Source organism: Cebidichthys violaceus, unplaced genomic scaffold (genome assembly GCF_023349555.1).
Source record: "Cebidichthys violaceus isolate CVI_PGR_0920_01 unplaced genomic scaffold, fCebVio1.0.p SCAF_32, whole genome shotgun sequence".
NCBI classification, from domain to species: Eukaryota; Metazoa; Chordata; class Actinopteri; order Perciformes; family Stichaeidae; genus Cebidichthys; species Cebidichthys violaceus.
Window position 1 is genome coordinate 535429 of NW_027176506.1, and position 7500 is coordinate 542928.

At 46.9% G+C, this 7500-nt stretch overlaps 1 protein-coding gene across 2 annotated transcripts in view; it reads left to right on the forward strand.

Annotated features, from left to right (window-relative positions):
- The window catches only part of abat (4-aminobutyrate aminotransferase), a 26193-nt gene that overhangs the window by 432 nt on the left and 18261 nt on the right, over window positions 1-7500 (forward strand). Inside the window, exon 1 of one of the 2 annotated variants that reach the window (XM_068724754.1) lies at window positions 1-240. This exon is cut by the window's left edge and continues 177 nt beyond it. The exons of the other annotated variant lie outside the window; for it this stretch is intronic. The gene's annotated coding sequence lies outside the window, so the exon portion shown is untranslated. The remainder of the gene's footprint in view (window positions 241-7500) is intronic. 2 annotated transcript variants of the gene reach the window in all.

A 7500-nucleotide genomic window follows, 5' to 3' on the forward strand; every position in this document is an offset into this window, starting at 1 on the left:
TGAAGTCATCTCAATGCATTCGCCTTTGGATCCAGATCAGTGACAGCACTCCTCACACTGACCACTCAGCATATCGCACCTTCCGCTTACAGAAGAGCAGCGTTAGTTACTCCACAGCCAGCAGTAATAGCCGCAGTAGATACACAGCTGTGCTTCTTACTCCATACCAATACAGAGTACGTGTTGCTCTTCCTGCTCCACGGCCCCGTGCGGCTCAGCTCTCACAGCAGACATCAGCAGGTAGGGTTATTAACATGTGATTATTATTAAGATGTCTCCAGATGTGTGTGAAGCCTCCACATTGTTCTACACTGACAGCTGCACTGCCTACCGGCCAAGCATGGGTCCTACTGCAGCGGGTAGAGCACCACTGTGTGCTAGGACCATCCAGGATGCATCATATCTGTGTGACTGCAGAATAATGAACACCCCTAATGACAATGAATTATGTAGTTATTCACACCGTTGTGGGGTCATTGTGTGTGTGTGTGTGTGTGTGTGTGTGTGTGTGTGTGTGTGTGTGTGTCTGTCTGTCTGTCTGTCTGTCTGTCTGTCTGTCTGTCTGTGTGTGTGTGTGTGTGTGTGTGTGTGTGAGAATGTTGACTTGCAGTGTTATATAAATGCCATTATGTTGTTATGTAAACTCCATTCACTGTTGACAAGTCGTCTTCAAAGTGAAACTGTGTGCGGCTGCCTCTCGTTTGAATGAATCTTTATTGAGTCAAACGGTAGTAATGTGATGGAGACAGACTCTCCTCCACCCACCAGGTTCTGGACTCGGAGCAACCCCCTTCACCTCCACGCTGAAGACGCTAACGTAGCTAACTAGCTTCATGTGATCATCTGTTCTTCAACAGAACAAGAGAAATAGAATACAAGTCTATGATACACAGGGAAACAAGTTCTGTTCTGATGCAACGCTTCGTGATGCAGGACTTTCTACAACCAGATGCATGTTCTGTTCATCAAGTTCTGTTCATCGTGTTCTGTTCATCAAGTTCTGTTCATCAAGTTCTGTTCATCGTGTTCTGTTCATCGTGTTCTGTTCTTCATGTTCTGTTCTTCATGTTCTGTTCATCGTGTTCTGTTCATCATGTTCAGTTCATCAAGTTCTGTTCATCATGTTCTGTTCTTCAAGTTCTGTTCGTCGTGTTCTGTTCATCGTGTTCTGTTCTTCATGTTCTGTTCTTCAAGTTCTGTTCATCATGTTCTGTTCTTCAAGTTCTGTTCGTCGTGTTCTGTTCTTCATGTTCTGTTCTTCATGTTCTGTTCATCGTGTTCTGTTCTTCATGTTCTGTTCTTCAAGTTCTGTTCATCATGTTCTGTTCTTCAAGTTCTGTTCGTCGTGTTCTGTTCGTCGTGTTCTGTTCATCGTGTTCTGTTCATCAAGTTCTGTTTGTTGTGTTCTGTTCATCATGTTCTGTTCATCGTGTTCTGTTCATCGTGTTCTGTTCTTCAAGTTCTGTTCATCGTGTTCTGTTCATCGTGTTCTGTTCATCAAGTTCTGTTCTTCAAGTTCTGTTCATCGTGTTCTGTTCATCATGTTCTGTTCATCGTGTTCTGTTCATCGTGTTCTGTTCATCAAGTTCTGTTCTTCAAGTTCTGTTCATCGTGTTCTGTTCATCGTGTTCTGTTCTTCAAGTTCTGTTCATCGTGTTCTGTTCATCGTGTTCTGTTCATCAAGTTCTGTTCTTCAAGTTCTGTTCATTGTGTTCTGTTCATCGTGTTCTGTTCATCAAGTTCAGTTCATCATGTTCTGTTCATCGTGTTCTGTTCATCGTGTTCTGTTCATCAAGTTCAGTTCATCAAGTTCAGTTCATCGTGTTCTGTTCATCGTGTTCTGTTCATCAAGTTCAGTTCATCGTGTTCTGTTCATCGTGTTCTGTTCATCAAGTTCAGTTCATCATGTTCTGTTCATCGTGTTCTGTTCATCGTGTTCTGTTCATCAAGTTCTGTTCATCCTCTACAGGGCTCTGAATGAGGCTGAGCATCATCTTGATCATGTGTATGTGTACATATATACACACATGTACATATATACACACATGTACATATGTACATGTGTGTATATATGTACATGTGTGTACATGACAACAGCATGGATGAACAGACGTGAGTGACAGGAGTGAGACCCGAGTCCTCACTTGACTTCCTGTCATTGAGTAGGTGTGCAGGCGAGGGTCCTGGAGTTCACCAAGACGCTCTTTAATTAAGACCGGAGTGCAGCGCCTGTGAGAGCCTGAGCAGCTGAACACACTCTCCTCTGACGGACTCTTGGCACCGGGCTCCAAAGAGAGGTTCAGTTTCTCATGAATGTATTTGATTGGATCACACCTGAACACCCTCGTTAAGATGGGGTGTGTGAGCACCGATCGGCCCGTTGTCTGTAGACGGGTTCAGTCAGTCCTGGATGTGTGTGGGAGGTCATATGTGGGCCACACCTTAATGCAGGGACCTGTGTCGTACAGTTTGTATTACTGAAGGCCACAAACTGGATCCCTGCTCTTGCAGACTGTGGGGGACTCAGCAGAATCCTTGATACCCTTCAGCTGGACCAAAGCAACCAGCTTCTGTCTCTCTGTCTCTCTCTCTGTCTCTGTCTCTCTCTGTCTCTCTGATTGTCTCTGTCTCTCTGTCTCTGTCTCTCTCTCTCTCTCTGTCTCTGTCTCTCTGTCTCTCTCTCTCTCTCTGTCTCTCTCTCTCTCTCTCTCTCTGAGTGGAGGGAGTGGTGAGTTTTCGGAGCGTGTCTGAGAGTGATTATTAGCGATTTGTCGACATTTTGCTTCGTTTTTTAACGTTGCATATGATAGTGTATTGTGGTGTGTAGGGCTCATAGTGTTTGGGTGAACACTTGGGGGGTTTTAGGTGGGTTTTTTGGTGGTGTTTGCAGCCGATCAGCACGCGCTGGTCGGCGTGCTGCACGCCGCCATGGACTTCACCAAACTAACGCGGAAACACGGCGTGAAGATTCCGCCGCGTTTCCCGTGCTCGGTGGAGGACTGCAGCCTGGCAGTGGGGGAGATCATCGGCCACAGCAACGTGAGGTCCGCTGCACGGATGAACGGTGCGGTGATCGTGTTTTGTAATACTGAAGAGGATACGAAACTGGTGTTGGACAGCGGGATCGAGGTGAACGGCGGCTTCCTACCCGTCTATCCTCTCAGCGACCCGGCGGTAAGAGTCACTGTTTCCAACGTGCCACCGTTTGTTAAAGATGAGCTGATAACCGGAGAGCTGTCCAGACATGGAAAGATCGTGTCCAAAGTTAAGAAGCTGTCATCTGGGGCCAAGTCTCCACTTCTGAGGCACGTGGTGTCTCACAGGAGACAGCTCCTCATGATCCCCAAGAACAGGAGCAGACAGGTGGACCTCGTGTTCACAGTCACAGTGGAGGACTTTGATTACCTCATTTTTGCGACAACTGAGGATTCTAAATGTTTCAGTTGTGGGAAACAGGGACATCAGAGCAGAGCCTGTCCTGGAAAAAACGGTTCTCATAAAGACCAGAACCAAAACGGTTCTGAGGAGGGCAGAGGAGACAAACAAGATGGACAGGAGGGGACAAGTGGGGTCCAGGAGGTAAGAAAGGAGGGGGCGAGCGGGGGTAAGGAGGTAACGAAAGAGGGGACGAGTGGGGGTAAGGAGGTGAGGGGGGAGGGGACGAGTGGGGTTGAGGAGGTAAGGAAGGAGGGGACGTGTGGGTTTAAGGAGGTAAGGGAGGAGGGGACGAGTGGGGTTAAGGAGGTAAGGAAGGAGGGGACGAGTGGGGTTAAGGAGGTGAGGGAGAAGGAGGCAAGTGAGGTACAGGTGGGGAGGGAGAGTAATGGAGGACAGGTGGGGGAAGGCAGTGAGGTGGACATGGAGGGAGACGAGGGGCAGTTCAAAGTCCCCCAGCGGAAGAGGAAAAAGAAAGAAAACAATGGAAGCTCACAAGCAAAGAAAGCGGCAACGAAAGGAAACGGAGGAGCAGCTAAATCTGAGTCCAGTCGGAAGAAGGACCCTGAGTCCAGTCTGGAGGAAGACCCTGAGTCCAGCCGGGGAGGAGACCCTGAGTCCAGTATGGAGGAGGATTCTGCTGCTGACAGTGAATCTTCTGACCACAGGGCTGGCAGCGGTAGGAGCTCTAGAGACTACAGTGTGGAGAAGATAAAGGGGTTTCTGAGGAGAACTAAAAGTGTGAAAGGAGTCAATGTGGAGGATTACTTCTCTGACAAAGAGAAGCTCTCCAGCTCTCTCAGGTCACACATGAGGAGTAAAGACAGAGGAGGGATAACAGTGAAGGAAGGCTACAGACTGAAGAAAATAGCTCAGAAGATCAATAAAGAGCTGAATAATGAAAGAGCTGATGGTGAACAAGGTCTCACAGCCTAAGAGCAACTCTAGGACATGTTTTGTTGTTTTTATTTATTTACATGAACAATATGCAGGATTCATTGAGAATCGGTGCAGCAATGAAACAAAATGTGTGTCTGGAGTTGGACTAATATTCAACTGTGAAGAGAAACGGACTTGAGTGTTTCTTTGCTTTTGATTTGCTTTGTTTCATTCTTGATGCCATGACAATGCTTTTTGTTCTTTCTTTGTTTTAAGAAATAAAGGTTTTCTAAAAATCAAAAAAATCTCTGTCTCTCTCTCTCTGTCTCTCTCTCTCTCTCTCTCTCTCTCTGTCTCTCTCTCTCTCTGTGTCTCTCTCTGTCTCTCTGTCTCAGTCTCTCTCTGTGTCTCTCTCTGTCTCTCTGTCTCAGTCTCTCTCTCTCTCTGTCTCTCTGTCTCTCTCTCTCTGTCTCTCTGTGTCTCTCTCTCTCTCTCTGTCTCTCTCTCTCTCTGTCTCTCTCTCTCTCTGTCTCAGTCTCTCTCTGTGTCTCTCTCTGTCTCTCTGTCTCAGTCTCTCTCTCTGTCTCTCTCTGTCTCTCAGTCTGAACCGTAACCGGTCTCCTGATCGAGTCCTCTGTTCTCTGTTCTGACCCGGAGACGGTTCTTGACCCACGTCTTTATCTGTCACAGATCAGACTTCTAGGAGACCTAGAGTTTGATAACGCTGCTGCTGCTGCTGCTGCTGCGTTACACAACAGTTTTTTTGTCAATGCAATTTCGGGTCACTAGAGGACGGAACAGCTGACCGGTTTGAAGCGGACAGGAAGCAGGCCGGACGGTTTCTGTGGGTTTTCCTATTCACATTGTATTCAGTCATTGTCCATATTAAAACAGTGGCTTTGTAAGAGCAGGGAGCTGATTCAACAGACGTTATTTAAAGTGGAGAGGTGATTGTTATGTCTGCATGTATATGTTCTGATCCAGTGCCTTCATGAACAGCCCTGGTGTAGAGTTAGATTTTGGAGTATTGGAGGTGAGGTTTTCTAAATGTTCCGTCTCCAGATGTTGAATCACTGGCGAGGCCAGGCGGACCTTTGAAAGCCATATTTGGGTGTTGTTGTTTTCCTTGTTCCTCATTACTCCATGATTGTTGTCAGATGACAGTCAATAGTCCGTATAGTGAGGTAGTCGTGCTGATGTAGTGTGTCTCTTCCTGCTTTTAAAGGCTCCATCACTGTGAAGTCATGTCACTTTGTGAACAGACTGTTCTAGCTCGGGGGGGGGGGGGGGGGGGGGGGCTGGTCAATCGCTGGCAGCTCTCAGCGCTCTGTGTGTGTGTGTGTGTGTGTGTGTGTGTGTGTGTGTGTGTGTGTGTTCTGTTTTCCAGAGTAAAGTGGAGGCTTTGACGAGGTCTCGTTCTCTGACACATGTGATCAACATGTGCTGTATTGATGTTTTGCCGCAGCTTGTTTCACTTGTTTCCTTTCCTTCCTTTGTTTATTCCCTCTTCTCTGCATTATGAGGGTATTCCGTTCCTTTAGTTTTCATTGAGGGGATACTGAGCCTCCTAGTTACCTTCGGCTGTGAGGCTTGTGTTCCTCTCCTGATGGTGTCAGTGCTGTTGCTTGTGAACATCTGACTCCTGTAGCTGCTACATAGAGGGGATGTTGCTCCAGACCTGAGGTATGTGTGCAGTAACACGGCCCACTGTGCCTCCATTAAAAGCCTACAGAGTCTTTGTGACCCCGGGCCGCTTCAGTCACAGCTGCTGGAATGCTTCAGCTGAGCTGCTCGTCTGCAGGAGGAACAGGTTTGGAGTCCCTGTCCCCGATCAGCACATTACATTACATTACATTACATTACAGTCATTTATCAGACGCTTTTATCCAAAGCGACTTACAATTCAGTATCTATCTCCACACCGTAGACGCAGCTACGGGAGACATTCTGGGGTTAAGTGTCTTGCTCGAGGACACATTGACACGAGACTAGCGGAGCAGGAGCCGGGGATCGAACCGCCGACCTTCTGATTGAAAGCGGCCCTGCTCTCCACTTAGCACACTACCACGATCCGTCTTCATGCCTTTCAATACAGAACTATCAGCACAACCGTCCCACCCTGAACAGAGACACAACTCCATTGAAGCCATTTGAGGCATTTTATTTTCATAAAGTTATATGTCAGTATTCAGTCTCAGCAGCCAGGCGACTCACATCGTCACGGTCGTTGTGCGTCAGCTCAGGACCACTGAGAGTGGTACGTTAGTGCTTGTTGTCCCTTTGTGCTCCGATTCCAGCTCGGCCCAGTTCAAACCCCCTCCAGCCGTATACACCCCCCCCCCCCCCCCGCACATATGAAGATGCAGTCTTGTGTAACTCTTACTCTCCAAACCAGTTTCATCCAGTTCACGAGGTGTTGCCAAGAAACCAGCACCGTGTGTGTGTGTGTGTGTGTGTGTGTGTGTGTGTGTGTGTGTGGGGGGTGTGTGTGTGTGTGTGTGGGTGGGTGTGTGTGGGGGTGTGTGTGTGTGTGTGTGTGTGTGTGTGTGGGGGGGGGGGGTCAGAGTCTCCTTTGCTGTGTGACAGCAGATATCTGGAATGATCCTGTTTCTGCTGCCGGTGTTGCATAAGAGGTTGGGAGAGAGAGGGAGCAGACAGACCTGTTTTGTTCTCTATCAAGAGATGATAGAATGAATCGTTATTATTAATGATGTGATATTAGTGATGTGTTGTTACACCAGCTGCAGCCCGTTCTTGAGATCTTGAGAACACATTCTGTGTTTATTGTACTCATATATTTGTATTGTTTCATCATGCTGTGTTGGAACATGACCGTAGTTCAGCTTTCTACTGTTGCGTTGTCGTGTTTGCGTTGCTTTATCTGTTAATGCTCTGTATGCTTTTGTATAAATATAGTTATTCAGATTATTGTTGTTATTATTAATAGGTGTGGGAATAAGAATGAGTCACGATACCATACTATCATGATACAGCTCTGCGGCTATCAGCATACATCATGACATGCCTGTAACTGAGGGAGAACAAATACCCCTCAAGACAAAAAGCATTATTATGCAATAACTATCTATATATATCTATCTATCTATCTATCTATCTATCTATCTATCTATCTATCTATCTATCTATTTATCTATCTATCTATCTGTGTATCCGTCTATCTATTTA